Source organism: Arachis duranensis, chromosome 10 (assembly GCF_000817695.3).
Source record: "Arachis duranensis cultivar V14167 chromosome 10, aradu.V14167.gnm2.J7QH, whole genome shotgun sequence".
Taxonomy (NCBI): domain Eukaryota; kingdom Viridiplantae; phylum Streptophyta; class Magnoliopsida; order Fabales; family Fabaceae; genus Arachis; species Arachis duranensis.
In genome coordinates, this window is record NC_029781.3 from 26,063,172 (window position 1) to 26,083,434 (window position 20,263).

Genomic DNA, 20,263 nt, shown 5'->3' on the forward strand with positions numbered 1-20,263 from the left:
TGCCATGGAAAGGAGTAAGAAGGATTGGATGAAGACAGTAGGAAAGCAGAGAGACGGAAGGGAAGGCATCTTCATACGCTTATCTGAAGTTCCTACCAATGAATTACATAAGTATCACTATCTTTATCTTTTATGTTATTTTCGTTCATCACCATTATCATTTGAGTTTGCCTGACTAAGATTTACAAGATGACCATAGCTTGCTTCAATACTAACAATCTCCGTGGGATCGACCCTTACTCGCGTAAGGTTTATTACTTGGACGACCCAGTGCACTTGCTGGTTAGTTGTGCGAAGTTGTGTAATGCCATGGTATTGAGCCACCACGTGTTTGGAGCCATTACCGGGGATTATGAGAGTTGTGAAAAAGTAATGTTCACAATTTCGCGCTACCAGTCACAATCAACACAAAATAACCGGGAGTTTTTAAGTACCGGGTCGTCTTCCCTAGGAGTTGCAATGAAATGCTCTATTATTGGATGTGGAGGGAATTTAGGGTTTTGAAATCAAAGAACGAAAGACTAAAGGAACTAAGAAATCAAAGAACTAAGAAATGATCAAAATTGGAATTAATGCAATTAAAAGGAAACAAGGTCTAAACTAGTGAAAATGCTAGAAATGCATAAAAAGCCTTGACTTGGGAATAAGGATCCAAGGAATCTTATCATCGCCATAACCACAACTATGATAATTATGATGAGTCAATCTCACCTAGTCAACCCCTAACATCGAGGAGTAGGTCAAGAAAGCATAATTGACCTTAATCCATAAGTCCTAACTAACTTACTAATTGCTTAGTAAGAAGCTAGCGTCAATGGAAACAAGAGTTAACTAACTACCCAAGAATTACCACTAAATGTTGAACATTATGACTCTAGTATCCTAGGAACTCAAATCCCAAGCCAAGGTGTGAAAATCTACTCAAAACTCATAATTGACATTTTCACAAACACCTTGTGGGCATAAAAGTAAAACATGTAAAATTGCAAAGAAAAATAAAAGCTAAAACCAAAATATTCACAAAACCAACTATAAACAAGCAATCAAGCATATGTAAAGCATAAAACATGAAATTCATCAATCAAAACTTCAAGATACCAAAATTGCATATATAAACAAAGTAACTTGAACCATAAGAAAATAAAAACAATAGTGAAATTAAAGAGGAAATTAAAGAATACTTATAAAAAATGAGTAAAATCAAAGATCAAGCTTGACTATAAAATGCTACAAGAAAGTTTAAGGAACCTGAGAAGAGAAGATGAAGAAAACTACTCTACACTACTTCTACTCCTGATACTATGGAAAAAATGTGAAAATAAAGTTCTAAGTCCTAATAACACCTCCCCCTTCATATGTGAATGACGTTCTTTGACATAACACTTCAAAACCAGCTTCAACCTTCCAAAATTGGGCCAAAAGAGCCCTAAATTCACGAGCAATGTGCTTCATTAATGAAGTCACGCATAGAGACCTGTGCGTACACACACTTCGCTGAATTTTCACTTGTGCGTACGCATAGAGGGTCGTGCGCGTGCACACTTGCTGATTCACCTCTTGTGCGTAAGCACAGGATGTTGTGCACACGCACACTTGTCTGTGTGCTTCTCCTTTGCTTTCTTCATGTGTTCTCCCATTTCGCATGCTTCCTTCCGCTTTTACCAACCCATTCTTGCCTAAATAACCTGAAATTACTCACTTTCATTTCATGGCATCGAATGGCCTAAAAATGGAATTAAATTGCTCAATTTAAGCACAAAAATTCATGTTTTCACATTTAAGCTCAATTTTGGGATAAAACACAAAATTATGCTATTTTAGTGAAAGTGTGAGTTTATGTGATGAAATCCATTCAAATCAAGCCAAAATATATCGTCAAATATATACTCATTTGCAATCAAGGAAGCACCAAGGGAAAAAATGGCATTGAACCCACGATAATTGTTAATGTCGTGACTGGAAGATCATGCGAGAAGTCCAAATCTTCAAAGACGAAAGAACTTAAAATCCTTGTGGCAATCTGATGAGCGGATAATTTATACCCTTTTTGGCATTATTTTTAGGTAGTTTTTAGTAGGATCTTGCTATTTTTAGGGATGTTTCATTAGTTTTTATGTAAAATTCACATTTCTGGACTTTACTATGAGTTTGTGTATTTTTCTATGATTTCAGGTATTTTCTGGCTGAAATTGAGGGACTTGAGCAAAACTCATATAAGAAGGCTGACAAAGGACTGCTGATGCTGTTGGATTTTGACTTCCCTGCACTCAAAATGGATTTTCTCAAGCTACAGAACTCTAAATGGCGTGCTCTCAATGGCGTTGGAAAGTAGACATCTAGAGCTTTCCAGCAATATATAATACTTCATAATTTATTCGTAATTAAACGACGTACTCTGGCGCTCAACGCCAGTTCCATGCTGTATCCTGGAGTCAAACGCAGAAACACGTCACGAACCAGAGTTGAATTCCAGAAACACGTTACAACTTGGCGTTCAACTCCAAGATAAGCCTCATCTCGTGTAAAGATCAAGCTCAGCCCAAGCACACACCAAGTGGGTCTCGGAAGTGGATTTCTGCATCAATTACTTACTTCTGTAAACCCTAGTAGCTAGTCTAGTATAAATAGGACTGTTTACTCTTGTATTAGATATCTTTGGTCTCAGTTTTATTTTATTATTCATCTTAGGAGACTATTGATCACGTTTTGGGGGCTGGCCATTCGTCCATGCCTGAACCTTCATCACTTATGTATTTTTAACGGTGGAGTTTCTACACACCATAGATTAAGGGTGTGGAGCTCTGCTGTACCTCAAGTTTCAATGCAATTAATATTACTTTCTATTCAATTCGACTTATTCTTATTCTAAGATATTCGTTGCACTTCAACATGATGAATGTGATGATCCGTGACACTCATCATCATTCTCACCTATGAACGCGTGACTGACAACCACTTCCGTTCTACCTTAGACCGGGCACATATCTCTTGGATTCCTTAATCAGAATCTTCGTGGTATAAGCTAGAATTGATGGCGGAATTCATGGGAATCCGGAAATTCTAACCTTGTCTGTGGTATTCTGAGTAGGATTCCGGGATTGAATGACCGTGATGAGCTTCAAACTCGCGATTGCTGGGCGTGATGACAAACGCAAAAGAATCAAGGAATTCTATTCCAACATGATCGAGAACCGACAGATGATTAGCCGTGCTATGACAGAGCATTTGGACCATTTTCACTGAGAGGATGGGATGTAGCCATTGACAACGGTGATGCCCTACATACAGCTTGCCATAGAAAGGAGTGACAAAGATTAGATGAAAGCAGTAGGAAAGCAGAGATTTAGAAGGAACACAGCATCTCCATACACCTATCTGAAATTCCCACTAATGAATTTACATAAGTATTTCTATCCTTTATTATTTAATTAAGTATCTCTTTATATTTTCCAAAAACCACTATCAATTTGAATCCGCCTGACTGAGATTTACAAGGTGACCATAGCTTGCTTCATACCAACAATCTCTGTGGGATCTACCCTTACGCACGTAAGGTATTACTTGGACGACCCAGTACACTTGCTGGTTAGTTGTGCAGAGTTGTGACAAAGTGTGATTTATGTTTGAGAGCACCAATTCTTTGGAGCCATTGTTGATGATCACAATTTCGTCCACCAAGTTTTTGGCACCGTTGCCGGGGATTGTTCGAGTTTGGACAACTGACGGTTTATCTTGTTGCTCAGATTAGGTAATTTTCTTTTTATTTTCTTTTCAAAAAAGTTTTCAAAAATTTTTTTCAAAATTTTTCCCTTTGTTTTCGAAAATTTTTCAAAATTTTTAAGAATGAATTCTAGTGTTTCATGAAACATGTTTTAGCTTGGCTGGCTATTAAGCCATGTCTAGTTCCAGGGATTTTGATTGAGGACTATGAATTCATTATTTTCTTTTTCCAAAATATGTTTTTTGAAAAAATTAAAAGAAAATACAAAAAAATCATAAAATTATAAAAAATAAAAAATATTTTGTGTTTCTTGTTTGAGTCTAGTGTCAATTTTTAAGTTTGGTGTCAATTGCATATTCATATTGTTCTTGCATTTTTCAAAAATTCATGCATTCATAGTGTTCTTCATGATCTTCAAGTTATTCTTGGTAAGTTTTCTTGTTTGATCTTGACGTTCTCTTGTTTTGTGTTGTGCGATGTTTTTCATGTGCATTCTTGCATTCATATTGTCCAAGCATCAAAGATTTCTAAGTTTGGTGTCTTGCATGTTTTCTTTGCATAAAATTTTTTTCAAAAATATGTTCTTGATGTTCATCATGATCTTCAAACTGTTCTTGGTGTTCATCTTGACATTCATAGTGTTCTTGCATGCAACATTGGTTTTGATCCAAAATTTTCATGTTTTGGGTCATTTTTGTATTTTTTTCTCTCATCATTAAAAATTCAAAAATAAAAAAATATGTTTTCCTTATTTCTCTCAAAAATTCGAAATTTTGGGTTGACTTGGTCAAAAATTTTTAAAATAAGTTGTTTTCTTGTTAGTCAAGTCAAAATTTCAATTTTAAAAATTTTATCTTTTCAAAACTTTTTCAAAACTCAAATCTTTTTCATTTTTTTTATTTATTTTCGAAAATTTCTTTTAAATTGATTTTCAAAATCTTTTTTTTATCCTTATTTCATAATTTTCGAAATTACACTAACAATTAATGTGATTGATTCAAAAATTTGAAGTTTGTTACTTTCTTGTTAAGAAAGGTTCAATCTTTAAATTCTAGAATCATATCTTTTAGTTTCTTGTTAGTTAAGTAATTAATTTTAATTTTGAAAATTAAATCTTTTTCAACCATATCTTTATATCATATCTTTTTTATCATATCTTTTATATCGTATCTTTTTAAAAAATTTTATCTTATCCAAAAATTTGATTTCAAAATATCTTATCTTATCTTTTTATCTTCTTATCTTTTCAAATTTGATTTTCAAATCTTTTTCAATTAACAAACTAACTTTTTGTTTGTTTCTTATCTTTTTTAAAACAACTTTTCCCTTTCTACTTTTCGAAAATATCTCATCCCTTTTTCAAAATTCTTCTTAAATTAACTAATTGTTTTAAATTTTAATTTTAATTCTATCTCACATTTAATTTTCGAAAATCATTAACTGCTTTTCAAAATTAATTTTCGAATTCTCTCTCTCATCTTCTTCTATTTATTTATTTATTTACTAACACTTCTCTTCACCTCTCTTCATCTTAAATCACTACCCCTATCCTCACCCTTCTATTTGGATTCTCCTTTCTTTATTCCCTTTCTTCTTCTACTAACAATAAGGAACCTCTTTACTGTGACATAGAGGATTCCTCTTCTCTTCTTTTTTTATTCTCTTCTCTTTCATATGAGTAGGAACAAGGAAAAAGGCATTCTTATTGAAGCTGACCCTGAACCTGAAAGGAATCTGAAGAGGAAACTAAGAGAAGCTAAATTATAACAATCCAGAGGCAACCTTTCTGAAATTTTCGAACAAGAGAAGGAGATGGCAGTCGAACCCAACAACAATAATGCAAGGAGGATGCTTGGTGATTTTACTAAACCCATGTCCAAGTTTGATGGAAGAAGCATCTCAATTCCTGCCATTGGAGCAAACAATTTTGAGCTAAAACCTCAATTAGTTGCTCTAATGCAACAGAACTGCAAGTTTCATGGACTTCCATTTGAAGATCCTTACTAGTTTTTAACTGAGTTCTGACAGATTTGTGAGACTGTTAAGACGAATGGAGTAGATCTTGAAGTCTACAGGCTCATGCTTTTCCCTTTTGCTGTAAGAGACAGAGCTAGAACATGGTTGGACTCACAACCTAAAGATAGCCTGGACTCCTAGGATAAGCTGGTCACGGCCTTCTTGGATAAATTCTTTCCTCCTCAAAAGCTGAGCAAGCTTAGAGTGGATGTTCAGACCTTCAAGCAAAAAGATGGTGAATCCTTCTATGAAGCTTGAGAAAGATACAAGCAGATGACCAAAAAGTGTCCTTCTAACATGTTTTCAGAGTGGACCATATTAGATATATTCTATTATGGTCTATCTAAGTTTTCCAAGATGTCATTGGACCACTCTGCAGGTGGATCCATTCACCTAAAGAAAATACCTGCAAAAGCTCAGGAACTCATTGACATGGTTTCAAATAACCAATTCATGTACACTTCTGAGAGGAATTCCGTGAATAATAGGACGCCTCAGAGGAAGGGAGTTCTTGAAATTGATGCTCTAAATGCTATATTGGCTCAGAACAAAGTGTTGACTCAACAAGTCAACATGATTTCTCAAAGTCTGAATGGATGGCAAAATGCATCCAACAGTACTTAAGAGGTAGCCTCTGAAGAAGCTTATGATCCTGAAAACCCTGCAATGGCAGAGGTAAATTACATGGGTGAACCTTATGGAAACACCTATAATTCATCATGGAGAAATCATCCAAATTTCTCATGAAAGGATCAACAAAAGCCTCAATAATGCTTTAATAATGGTGGAAGAAATAGGCTCAGCAATATCAAGCCTTATCCATCATCTTCTCAGCAACAGACAGAGAATTATGAACAGAATACCTCTAACTTAGCAAATTTAGTCTCTGATCTGTCTAAGACCACTTTAAGTTTCATGAATGAAACAAGATCCTCCATCAGAAATCTGGAGACACAAGTAGGCCAGCTGAGTAAGAAAATCACTGAAACTCCTCCTAGTACTCTCCCAAGCAATACAAAAGAGAATCCAAAAAGAGAGTGCAAGGCCATTGATTTAATCAATATGGCCAAATGCAAGGAGGAGGGAGAGGACGCGAATCCCAATGAGGAAGATCTCATGGGACGTCTCTCAAGCAGGAAGGAGTTCCTTATTGAGCCAAAGGAATCTGAGGCTCATATAGAGACCATAGAGATTCCATTAAATCTCCTTCTGCCATTCATGAGCTCTGAAGATTATTCTTCCTCTAAAAAGGATGAAGATGTAACTGGAGAGCAAGTTGCTTAATATCTAGGAGCCATCATGAAGCTGAATGCCAAGTTATTTGGTAATGAGACTTGGGAAGGTGAACCTCCCTTGCTAATTAGTGAATTTGATACATGGGTTCAGCAAACTTTACCTCAAAAGAAACAAGATCCTGGGAAATTCTTAATACCCTATACCATAGGCACCATGACCTTTGAAAAAGCTCTGTGTGACTTAGGGTCAGGCATAAATCTTATGCCACTCTCTGTAATGGAGAAGCTAAGAATAATTGAGGTACAGCCTGCCTTGTTCTCATTATAATTGGCAGACAAGTCAGTAAGACAAGCTTATGGATTAGTAGAGGACGTGTTGGTAAAGGTTAAAGGCCTTTACATTCCTGATGATTTCATAATCTTAGACACTAGAAAGGAGGAGGATGAATACATCATCCTTGGAAGACCTTTCCTAGCCACAGCAGAAGCTGTGATAGATGTTAACAGAGGAGAATTAGTCCTTCAATTGAATGGGGACTACCTTGTGTTTAAGGCACACGGCTATCCTTCTGTAACAAAGGAGAGTAAGCATGCAGAGCTTCTCTCAGTACAGAATCAAACAGAGCCCCCACAATCAAACTCTAAGTTTGGTGTTGGGAGGCCACAACCAAACTCTAAGTTTGGTGTTGGGACTATGCAACATTGACCTGATCACCTGTGAGGCTCCATGAGAGCCCACTGTCAAGCTATTGACATTAAAGAAGCACTTATTGGGAGGCAACTCAATTTTTATTTATCTAATTTTATTTTTTATTTTATTGTTCTTTTATGTTTTATTAGGTTCATGATCATGTGGAGTCACGAAAAAAAATATTAAAATTAAAAACAGAATCAAAAATAGCATAAGAAAAATACACCCTGGAGGAAGGACTTACTGGCGTTTAAACGCCAATAAGGAGCATCTGGCTGGCGTTCAACGCCAGAACAGAGCATGGATCTGGCACTGAACGCCAAAAACAAGAAACATCCCGGCGTTCAAACGCCAGGAATGCATCCTGAGGAGAGCTGGCACTGAACGCCAGAAACAAGCATGGAACTGGCGTTCAACGCCAGAAACATGCTGCACATGGGCGTTGAACGCCCAGAACATGCATCACTTCGGTGTTTAAACGCCAGAATTGCATGGAAAGGCATTTTACATGCCTAATTGGTGCATGGATGTAAATCTTTGACACCTCAGGATTTGTGGACCCCACAGGATCATCTCAGGATCTGTGGACCCCACAGGATCCCCACCTACCTTAACTCACCTTCTCTCTTCTTCACCAATCACCTCAATCTCTCTTCCCCATCACCTCTTCACCACTCACATCCATCCATCTCTTCACCACCCAATCCCACCCATATGGCCGAAACATACACATCTCTCCCTCTCTTCCAGATCTTCTTCTCCTTCCATTCTTTCTTCTTTGCTCGAGGGCGAGCAACATTCTAAGTTTGGTATGGTAAAAGCATAGCTTTTTTTTTGTTTTTCGATAACCATTGATGGCACCTAAGGCCAGAGAAACCTCAAAAAAAAAAGAGAGAAAAGGGAAGACAAAAAAATTTTTCCACCTCCGAGTCATGGGAGATGAAGAGATTTATCTCAAGGGTCCATAGCTCAGTAGAAGAGCATTTGACTGCACATCAAGAGAGCATGAGGAATTTCCTCATCAAGAAATCTCTGAGATACCTCAGGGGATACATATTCCTCCACATAATTATTGGAAGCAACTAAGGATAGGAACACCAAAATCACTAGGGATCATGCAACAGAAGCAAGGAAGAGACATAAAGGAGCTCAAAAAGTACCATTGGACCTTCAAAAGGCGCCACCCTCACTAAGGTGGACTCATTCCTTAACTTCCTTGTTCTTATCTCTCTATTTTTCGGTTTTTTATGTTACATGTTTATCTATGTTTTGTGTCTCTACTTCATGATCATCAGTATTTAGTAACTATGTTTTAAGGCTATGAATAATTCCATGAATTATTCACCTCTCTTAAATAAAAAATGTTTCTAATTCAAAAGAACAAGAAGTACATGATTTTTGAATTTATCCTTGAATTTAGTTTACTTATATTGATGTGGTGACAATACTTTTTGTCTTCTGAATGAATGCTTGAACAGTGCATAATTTTGATCTTGTTGTTTATGAATGTTAAATTGTTGGGAAAGAATGATGAACAAAGAGAAATTCTATTGATATTTTGAAAAAAAAATCATGAAATTGATTCTTGAAGCAAGAAAAAGCAGTGAAAAAGCAAAAGCTTGCGAAAAAAAAATTTGGCGAAAAAAATAGAAAGAAAAAGAAAAAGCAAGCAGAAAAAGCCAATAGCCCTTAAAACCAAAAGGCAAGGGTAAAAAGGGATCCAAGGCTTTGAGCATCAATGGATAGGAGGGCCCAAGGAAATAAACTCCAGGCATAAGCGGCTAAATCAAGCTGTCCCTAACCATGTGCTTGTGGCATGCAGGTCCAAGTGAAAAGCTTGAGACTGAGTGGTTAAAGTCGTGATCCAAAGCAAAAAGAGTGTGCTTAAGAGCTCTAGACACCTCTAACTGGGGACTCTAGCAAAGCTGAGTCACAATCTGAAAAGGTTCACCCATTCATGTGTCTGTGGCATTTATGTATCCGATGGTAATACTGGAAAACAAAGTGCTTAGGGCCACGGCCAAGACTCATAAAAGTAGTTGTGTTCAAGAATCAACATACTTAACTAGAAGAATCAATAACACTATCTGAAATTCTAAGTTCCTAGAGATGCCAATCATTCAAAACATCAAAGAAAAAAGTGAGATGCCAAAACTGTTCAGAAGCAAAAAGCTACAAGTCCCGCTCATCTATTAGAATTAATATTCATTGATATTTTGAGATTTATAGTATATTCTCTTCTTTTTATCCTAATTGATTTTCAGTTGCTTGGGGACAAGCAACAATTTAAGTTTGGTATTGTGATGAGCGGATAATTTATACGCTTTTTGGCATTGTTTTTAGGTAGTTTTTAGTAGGATCTAGCTAATTTTAGGGATGTTTTCATTAGTTTTTATGTAAAATTCACATTTCTGGACTTTACTATGAGTTTGTGTGTTCCTCTGTGATTTCAGCTATTTTCTGGCTGAAATTGAGGGACCTGAGCAAAACTCTTATAAGAAGGCTGACAAAGGACTGCTGATGCTGTTGGATTCTGACCTCCCTGCACTCAAAATGGATTTTCTGGAGCTACAGAACTCTAAATGGCGCGCCCTCAACGGCGTTGGAAAGTAGACATCCAGAGCTTTCCATCAATTTATAATAGTCCATACTTTATTCATAATTAGACGACGTAAACTGGTGCTCAAAGCCAGTTCCATGCTGTATCCTGGAGTCAAACGCCAGAAACACGTCATGAACCAGAGTTGAACGCCAGAAACACGTTACAACTTGGCGTTCAACTCCAAGATAAGCCTCATCTCGTGTAAAGATCAAGCTCAGCCCAAGCACACACCAAGTGGGTCTCGGAAGTGGATTTCTGCATCAATTACTTACTTCTGTAAACCCTAGTAGCTAGTCTAGTATAAATAGGACTGTTTACTATTGTATTAGATATCTTTGGTCTCAGTTTTATTTTATTATTCATCTTAGGAGACTATTGATCACGTTTTGGGGGCTAGCCATTCGGCCATGCCTGGACCATCACTTATGTATTTTCAACGGTGGAGTTTCTCGTGATGAGCTTCAAACTCGCGATTGTTGGGCGTGATGACAAACGCAAAAGAATCAAGGAATTCTATTCCAACATGATCGAGAACCGACAGATGATTAGCCGTGCTGTGACAGAGCATTTGGACCATTTTCACTGAGAAGATGGGATGTAGCCATTGACAACGGTGATGCCCTACATACAGCTTGCCATAGAAAGGAGTGACAAAGATTGGATGAAAGCAGTAGGAAAGCAGAGATTCAGAAGGAGCACAACATCTTCATACACCTATCTGAAATTCCCACTAATGAATTTACATAAGTATTTCTATCCTTTATTATTTAATTAAGTATCTCTTTATATTTTCTGAAAACCACTATCAATTTGAATCCGCCTGACTGAGATTTACAAGGTGACCATAGCTTGCTTCATACCAACAATCTCTGTGGGATCGACCCTTACTCACATTAGGTATTACTTGGACGACCCAGTACACTTGCTGGTTAGTTGTGCAGAGTTGTGACAAAGTGTGATTTATGTTTGAGAGCACCAATTCTTTAGAGCCATTGTTGATGATCACAATTTCGTCCACCACAATCGCTTCGGAAAATTGGCAGCCACCCACTTTCCCCAACATCAACTTCAGTCCATGATGTGAGAAAAATCGTCGGTTAGGAATTTTCACAAAATAATTCCATCGATGTATAGATCCGAACCAACAATTAACCCTTAATCAAAGTTTAATTTGTTTGTCACTTAATTCAAACCTAATAAAAACCAAGAGTATTTAAACCTCGGGTCATCTCTCAAGGAATTGTAGGAAAGTGTGCATATTATTGGTTATGGAAAAGTATTTTTGGGGTTTTGAATGATAGGCAAGAAATGTAAATAACAAGAAAATAATCTATCAACTAAGAAAGGTCTCGGCAAGGAGTGAGAATTGAAATTCATATCCTCATTATCATCCTCAATTGTGATGGTAGTTATATTTTGCTCTCACTTAGTTGTCCTCTAACAAATGAAGGAAAGTCAAGTGAGCAAAATCAACTCTAGTCCACAAGTCCAAATCAAAGATTAGCTTTAGTAGAATTCAAGCCAACTAATAATCCTCAATCACCAATCAACAAAATAATTTGACAATTCAAGAGTATCCAATTACCCAATCCAAGCTAAGAATACAAAGTTCTACTTTAAAATTCAATCAAGCATTTTATCAAACACTTGGAAGGCACAAAATAAAAGCATAGTAAATAGCAAGAATTAATAAAATTTATGACTACCAAATGCAAGAAAGTAGCAATAACAACTTAATTAAACAATAAGAAGCATAAAACATAAATTGCATTAATGGAAATGAAAATTCAACAAGGGTTCATGAAAGTAAAAATGACAACATACAGAAATTAACAAGAAAAACAAAGAAGAAAAAGAAGACAATAGAACAAGTAAATGTAAAGGAAACTAAATCAAACAAGTAATTAAATCTAACTCTAAGAAGGGATTAACTAAATCTACCCTAATTCTAGAGTGAGGAGAGAGCTTCTTTCTCTAGAATATAACCTAAAGCATGTTTCTAACTAAAACTAATTCTCTCCCTTTGTTCTTTCTTGAATTTGGCCTCAAATAGTTTCAGAAATGAAATTAAAATTAAAATAGAAATCACTTAAACAAACACATCAACGCATCAAATAGAATAGGAATGAAATTAAAATTAGCAATTTTAAGCATGAAAAGCATGGTTTTCATCAGTAAGCACAATTAGGAGAAATTCACAAAACTATGCTATTTTAATGAATAAATGTAAGAGAAGTCAATAAAATTCACTCAATTAAAGCAAATAAATACCATAAAATATGTATTCATTGGTGCGGAATTTAAAGTCCACAAACTAACCGGCAAGTGGACCAGGTCGTATCAAGTATTACCTCAGGTAAATGAGGGTTGATCCCATGAGGATTGATAGATCAAGCAATAATGATTGAGTGATTGGCTTAGTCAGACAAAGAGAAAATGGTGTTGAGAGTTCAGATGCATTAAACAGTAAATCAGAAAATCAGAATAGCAAATAGTAAACAAGTTGTAAATTATATATGGAGAAAGTTAAGGCTTCAGAGTTATCTATTTTCTAGATTGACTTTTCTTATTAACTATTTTAATCATGCAAGACTTAATTCATGGCTAACTATATGTGACTAAACTCTAATTCCTTTTTAGACCTTTTTAGTCTCCTCTAACCTTCATCAACCGCCAATACATTGGTCACTTAATTCCAATTAGAGGGTGAAGTTTAATTCTAGTTTATATACCACAGAAACCCTAATTATCCAAATATAAGAGGATTATATGTCACGTATCTTGTTAAGTCTAGATAATTAGAAGTTTAGGAGAAATTGTTTTCAAGCTGTTGTTCAAGTAAAGAGCTTTTCCAAGTTATACAAGAACTTAATTAGAACCAAGGTCATACTTTCGTTCCACCCAGATTCATAAATTAAAGAACGAAAACAATTCTTGAATTATAAATCAGTACATGAATTAAAATAAAAAAATAATAGTATCAATCCATACAATAAACAGAGCTCCTAACCTTAACAGTAGAGATTTAGCTGCTCATGGTTCAGAGAGAAAACTAGGATTCAGAAAAACTGTAAATTGCGAAATGAGGTAGAAGAGAAGAGACGAGTCGGAAGGGCTGATTCTTTTCCCTTTTATATCTAATCCTAATTAATATAAAATATATTTCTTAAAAACTAACTAATATCTTTTTCTAATTATAAAAGAAATGAAGTTTTAATCAAATAACAAAGTTGATTCGCAGGCCTTTAGAGACAAATTGGGGACCACTTGTGTACTAAAGGTTGGCGCCGAACTTGGAATAATCCAAGTTTGGCGTGGACTAGGCAGCACGTTCCCCTTTGCTTCTTGGCTTGTGGTGCCAAACTTGGTAGGATCCAAATTTGGCGTGGATGTTGTGCGTGTGGCTTTCTTTGGAGAATTCATGCTGGCGCCGAACTTGAAGAACTTCAAGTTCGGCATGGAGGAGACAGCGTGCCTTTCTTGGAGTCTTTGATTTGGCGCCGAACTTGAGTAAACTCAAGTTCGGCGTGGAGATGGCAGTGTGAATTCTCCTTGAAGCGTTGAGCTAGCACCGAACTTGACAATGGTCAAGTTTGGCTTGGAGGTGGTAGCAAGTTCTCCTTTCTCCGTCTTTGGCTCCAACTCTGTCAAATTCATCCAAAACGCTACCTGAAATAAACATAATTGCACACAACTCAAAGAAGCATCTATAGTGGCTAAAATACATCAAATCTTGATTAAACTTAGCAATTCAAGTGCAAATTCACTAGGAAAAGATAGAGAAGATGCTCACGCATCATTCATCACAACACCAAACTTGAATTGTTGGTTGTCCTCAAGCAACCAAAATTAGTACTTGATTAAGATGTGAATTTGCATGAGAGGTGAGAGTTCAGTTATGTTTATGTCTCTTCTTGAAGTGGGGTTTATTTATTGTAATTCTGAACAGTTTTGGCATCTCACTCTCCTTTGAATCAGAGGAATATTACTGTCATTCGGAATTAGAATCCGGATCATATTATGAGTTCTTTGATCTTTATACTTCAGTTAAATCCTTGAACACAGTAGATATCCTTTCATCCTCAAATAATTGGTGCTTTGCACCTTGAGCCTAGCCGTTACTTTAAATGTTCTATCTCAAGGATTACTTGACACAAGAACACCACAAGCACTTATCTGGGAAACTCTCTTGAAGTTCTGATTTTTCTTTCATCTACTCCCAGATAGTGGTGCTCAAAGCCTTTGGCATACTCTGCTAAATGCATTTGATCTCGACTCTAAATGTTTTATCTCAAGGATTACTTGACACAAGAACACCACAAGCATATGACTAGGGAAACAACTCTTTGAGCTTTTAATCATGTCTGATCTCCCTAGTCATTGATGCTCAGAGCCTTGGACCTTGCTTTTTATTCTTCCTTTGCTAATTCTTTTGCTTCAAGGATCAACTTTCACTAACTTCAGAAAATTCATAATAGTTCTCTAAATTCCTTTTCCTTATACATCAACATCCTTTGATTCAAATTCAAACATGCACGGTTCATGTCATACATTCAGAATCACAGAAAATACCACCACATTTGATTAAATGAGACTACTTTCTTTCATAAACTCTTTTACTCATGAATTACATCTTTTTCTTCTTTCTTTTCTTTTGATTTCAAGCTCAGTGAGTAGTACATGGGACAATAACAAAAATAACAGAAAACAGGAATCTAATCATAAAAATAGCAAAATAAAAGGAAAGGTGAAAAGGAACTGAGCCACCTCAATCTCCCTGTTGGGGATTTCTTTCCTCAGTCTGTGCTCTGTGAGGTCCTCTCAGGCAACTATAATTCTGTCTCATCTGAGAGATCTCCTACTGCTGAAGATTCTGATTAGCCCTCATCTCATCAAGGGTGGTGCAGAGGTGCTCCCAACGGATGTTCTGTGTGGATCTCATCTCCTCTACAGATGCAGTGTACTGCTACCAATGCATGTCGTTAGTGACTCTCATCTGCTCCATGGAGGATGCGAGCTGCTGCTAGTACTCTTGAGAAGGGAAGTAGTGTCCCTGAGGCAGTGGCTGCTCCTCTTGAGCTCCTTCTTCAGCCTGTTTGACTCTTGGGAGTCTTTGATAGTCCCTTACCAATTCCAAAGTCTTCTTTGTGATGCACTTCTCAGTTTGGATAGGGAAATCATTCTTTATCTTCACCCTAGCGGCCTCATAGAGGCGAAAGATGAGATGTGGGAAGCGCAACCTAACATTCTCCTTGGTGTTGGCGACGATATGGTAAATCTGCTGGGCAATAACGTTCACCACCTGCACTAGCTCTCCCAACAGAATGCAGTGAATCATGATGGCTCAGTCCACAGTACACTCAGACTGGTTGCTTGTGGGCATGATAGACCGTCGAATAAAATGGTGCCATCCCCTAGCCACAAGCGTCAGGTTACCAACTTCAATATGGCCCACCTTCCCCTCTGCCCCCAGTTTCCACTGGGCATCTGGAATGCACATGTTAGCGACTACTTGCTCCAGTTGTTGATCCCTCTCCGCCCTCTCACTGTAAGACTCAAGTGAGGGCATAGTCCGTGGTAACTGGAGGGTCTGCCAGATAATCTCTGGGCTGAAATCAATGACTCTTCCCCTTACAAAGCTTCTGTGATCCCTTTCATTGACTACAGACACATCTTTATAAGTAATCCACAGGTTCCCATAAAATTCTTGAACTATTAATTGCCCAACTTGTGTGTGCGGATTGCATAGAAACTACCATCCTCTTCTCTGAATCTCATGCTGAATTTCTAGAAATTCATCTGGTTTGAGATTAAACCGCACTTCTGGCAGAACCGGTCTCTTGCCATTAACATCATAAAAGTGTTCTTTATGCAGTTTGGAGCGAAATCTTCTTGAATTATGAGAACCGGTGGCCGGTTCCTTTTCTTTTCTTTACTTGGAAGGTTGGGTGGTCTTTGGTGCCGTAGGAATAACAGAAAAGCGACAACACCAAACTTAAAACTGTTGCTCGTCCTCGAGCAAAATAAAGAAATACAACGGGGAAGAGGAAAGAGGGCAGAAATTGAAATAGAAGAAAATAAACTACAATGCTAAAAATTTCTTTTTCTTTTTCTGTTTTGTTTTTTTTTAGATGAAATAAATAAAAAAAGAAGAAGTAGGAGAAATGAAGAGGGGTTATGGACAAAGGAGGGGGCGTGAACGGTTGAACCGTTGGGTTTGTGTTTAATGATAACAACTAAAGAAAGCAATAATGACATGGAAACATAAATTTCCATTAAATGAAATTAAAGTCAACAAGAGTGTTCATAACATAAAAGTGACAAAATAAAGGAAATAACAAGAGAAATGAAGAAGATCAAGACAAAAGAGCATGAAAACATAAAGGAAACTAAACTAAAACAAGAATTAAGGACTGAAATTAAAGAGAAATTAACTAAGAAAACCTAAATTCTAAAGCGAAGGGGGAGCTTCTCTCGTTAGAAAACTAAGACAACAACATAACAAAACCTAAAACTAAATGCTCTTCCCTTGTCTCCTCTTGGATTAGGGTTGAAATAGCTTCAAAAATGAGTTGGATTGGGTTTTTGGGGCCAAAAAATTGCAGCCAGCGAATTACATTAATGAGGTCACGTGCTGGCACCTGTGCGTATGCACAGACGTGTGCATATGCACACTTTCTGATTTTTTCACTTGTGCATACGCACGAAAGGTTGTGCGCATGCATACTTGCTGACCCTCACTTGTGCGTACGCACGCATACTTGTATGTGTGCACACTGCTGAAAAGCTCCAAACTCCATTTCTTCATGATTTTTTCACTTTTGCATGCTTTTTCCTCACTTCTTCAATCCATATTAGCTTGGTAAGCCTAAAAGCACTCAACAAGCACATCAAGGCATCAAAATGGAATTAAAAGTAAACAAAACTTAGCAATTAAGGGCCTAAAAAGCATGTTTTAACTTTTGAGCACAATTTATGGAGAATTTACAAAACAAAGCTATTTCATTGAATAAATGCAAGTTGATGAAATCCACTCAATTAGAGCAAATAAATACCATGAAATGTGGATTCATCAATGTGTATCCAGTCTGAAAGAGACTGAAGCTCCTGCAGTTCATTCCCTTGGTGATCCTACTCAAAACACCACAAACAAGGTCGAATCTCCCCGATCAGAGAATGCTACGCCTTGGTTCTAGCCTTTACCACAAAGACCCTAATCTCCCTATACCTCGGCCAAATTGATGTCTCGAGAAGTCCCCAACGAAGTCGTGGATTAGCCGTCTAAGAAATGTATCCTCAAGCTAGTGGTTTTTTTATATCCGAGGAAAGATGCTCACTGAACCCATGTAGAATAGAGATAACCTTGTTCCAGCTCAACTTATTCATAAGGTTGAAGAACGAAGATACCTCTTAGAATAGAATCAAACACAAATTAAAAATAGAACAGGAGTACTTTTATTAATCCATAAAACTCAGCAGAGCTCCTAACCTTAACCTAGGAGGTTTAGTGGCTCATACTGTACACAGAACAATGTAAAAACATGTAAAGTGGTAGAAGATGATCAAAAGTCTTTAAACAAGGGTGATCTCCTCCGATATATACTAATATAATAGCTAAGGATTACAGAAGTATGATAGGCTTAGGCTTGTAGTGCGAAAATCCACTTCTGGGGCCCACTTGGTGAGTGTTTGGGCTGAGCTTTAGTGTCTCCCATGTGCTAGGAGTTCTTAGGGGCATTGAACGCTAGCTAGGGCCCCCCTTTTGGGCGTTGGACGCTGGTCACTGATAAACCACTATTTTACGGTTTATTTTGTATTGAATTGAGTGGCTTTTATCAATTATTCTCACATTTATGCATATAATTTGCATGTTTTATATTTTCCTTCCTAATTTTGTACTATGATTGAAAACATACTTTTTTGGCCTTAAATTTGCTAATTTTAAACCTCTCTTATTATCATTTGATGCCGTGATATGTGTGTTAAGTAATTCAGGATTTTTAGGGAAGGAATGGCTTAGAGGATGGATAAGAAGTATGCAAAAGTGGAAGGAACACAAGAAGTTAAAGTTTTGAGAAGCTGGCAGCGACGCGCACGCATGGACAACGCGTAAGCGTGAATGGCGCAGCAGACAAGCAACGCGTACGCGTGACCAGGATTTTTTCAAGTGACTCATACGCGTGGGTGAAGCATACATATGACAAAGCGTCACGTGCTGCAGATATCAGAAAATGCTGGGGGCAATTTCTGGGCTGGTTTTAGCCCAGTTCCAAGCTCAAAAATACAAATTAGAGATTGCAGAGTTGGGAAATCAATCATTCACTTCTCATTATTCACATAATTTTAGGTTTTAGATGTAGTTTTTTTTTTGAGAGAGCTATTTTTAGGTTTATTTCTTCTCAAATTCAGATCTCTACTTTGCTTTAATTTAGGTTTCTTCTACTTTTATTTGTTCTATTACTTTAGTTTATCCACTTCTCTTGTTGATTCCTTTATGTTGCCAATTTAGTTATTGAATTCCTCTTGTTCCCTTTAATTCATATTAATGCAATTTATGTTTCAAGTTTCTTATTGTTTAATTGTCTTGTTATTGTTATTTCTTTGCTTTGGTTAGTTTTAGATTTTGCTATGTCTTGTTAGATTTTTTATTTTGTTAGTTTCTTATTAATGCTTGGGTGAATTTTAAATTAGATTTTTATGTTCTTAACTTGGATTGATCAATTAGGGACTATTGAGTTATCAAAATTCTTTTGTTGATGGGTGACTGAGACTTGCTAGTTGGCTTAGACTTCAATAATTTAGTCTTTGATTAGGACTTGTGAATCTAAGTTGATTTTGCTCACTTGACTTACCTTTATTGTTAGAGGTTAACTAAGTGAAAGTAAAAGGCAATTACCATCACAATTAATGATAATAATGAGGATAGGAATTACAATTCTCAATCCTTGTTAGTACTTTTCTTAGTTGTTATCTTATTTCCTTGTTATTTTACTTTTTTGTTCCTTATTCCAAAACTCAAAAATATACTTTCCCATAACCAATAATAACTACACTTCCCTGCAATTCCTTGAGAGACGACCCGAGGTTTAAATACTTCGGGTAATTTTATTAGGTTTGCTTAAGTGACAAACAATTTAAATTTGATTGAGGTTTAATTGTCGGTTTAGAACTATACTTATAACGCGCTTATTTTCGTGAAAAATCTTTACCGACATTTTTCCCCCAACAAATTTTTGGAGCCGTTGCCAAGAAATTGCATATGTGTGCCTTATTATTGGTTATTGTGAATATTGTGAATATGTTTGCCTTTTCATTTCTTTGTTAGTTGTTTCTAGTTTTAGGAGTTTATTTTTATTCTTTCTTATTAGTTTTTGTTTTTATTTTCTCTTGTTACTATGAATTCTCACCCCTTTGGCTATGAATTTGGTTACAATTATATTGCAAGAAGTGGAGATTACAATGAAGGCTTGCATCAAGTATGGGACAATCAAAGATAGGAGGAGCCTGATAAACCACTATTTTACGGTTTATCTTGTGTTCAATTGAGTGGATTTTATCAATCTTTCATACACTTATCCATACAAAATGCATGGTTTTACAATTTCCTTCTTGATTTTGTGCTATGATTGAAAACATGCTTCGTGCTCTTAAATTTCCTATGTTTAATCCTTTCTTATTACCATTCGATGCCGTGATATGTGTGTTAAGTGATTTCAGGGATTACAAGGCAGGAATGGCTTAGAGGATGGAAAGGAAGCATGCAAAAGTGGAAGGAATACAAGAAATTGAAGGAACTGCAAAGCTGTCAGCCTGACCCTCTAGTACTAAATTGATCATAACTTGAGCTACAGAGGTCCAAATGAGGCAGTTTCAGTTGCGTTGGAAAGATAACATCGAGAGCTTCGATTTGATATATAATTTGCCATAGTGGCTGTATAGCTAGGCGATGCGAACGCGTGCTCCACATGGACGCGCCGCAGTGACGAAAATCAGCGTGG

General features: G+C 36.7%; 1 non-coding gene across 1 annotated transcript; it reads right to left on the reverse strand.

Annotated features, from left to right (window-relative positions):
• Nucleotides 1-5,932: 5,932 nt before the first annotated feature.
• Nucleotides 5,933-6,036, reverse strand: LOC127743613 (small nucleolar RNA R71). The gene has a single exon (XR_008004997.1). It is a non-coding gene; the product is annotated as a small nucleolar RNA R71 (small nucleolar RNA).
• Between the last annotated feature and the right edge of the window lie 14,227 nt (nucleotides 6,037-20,263).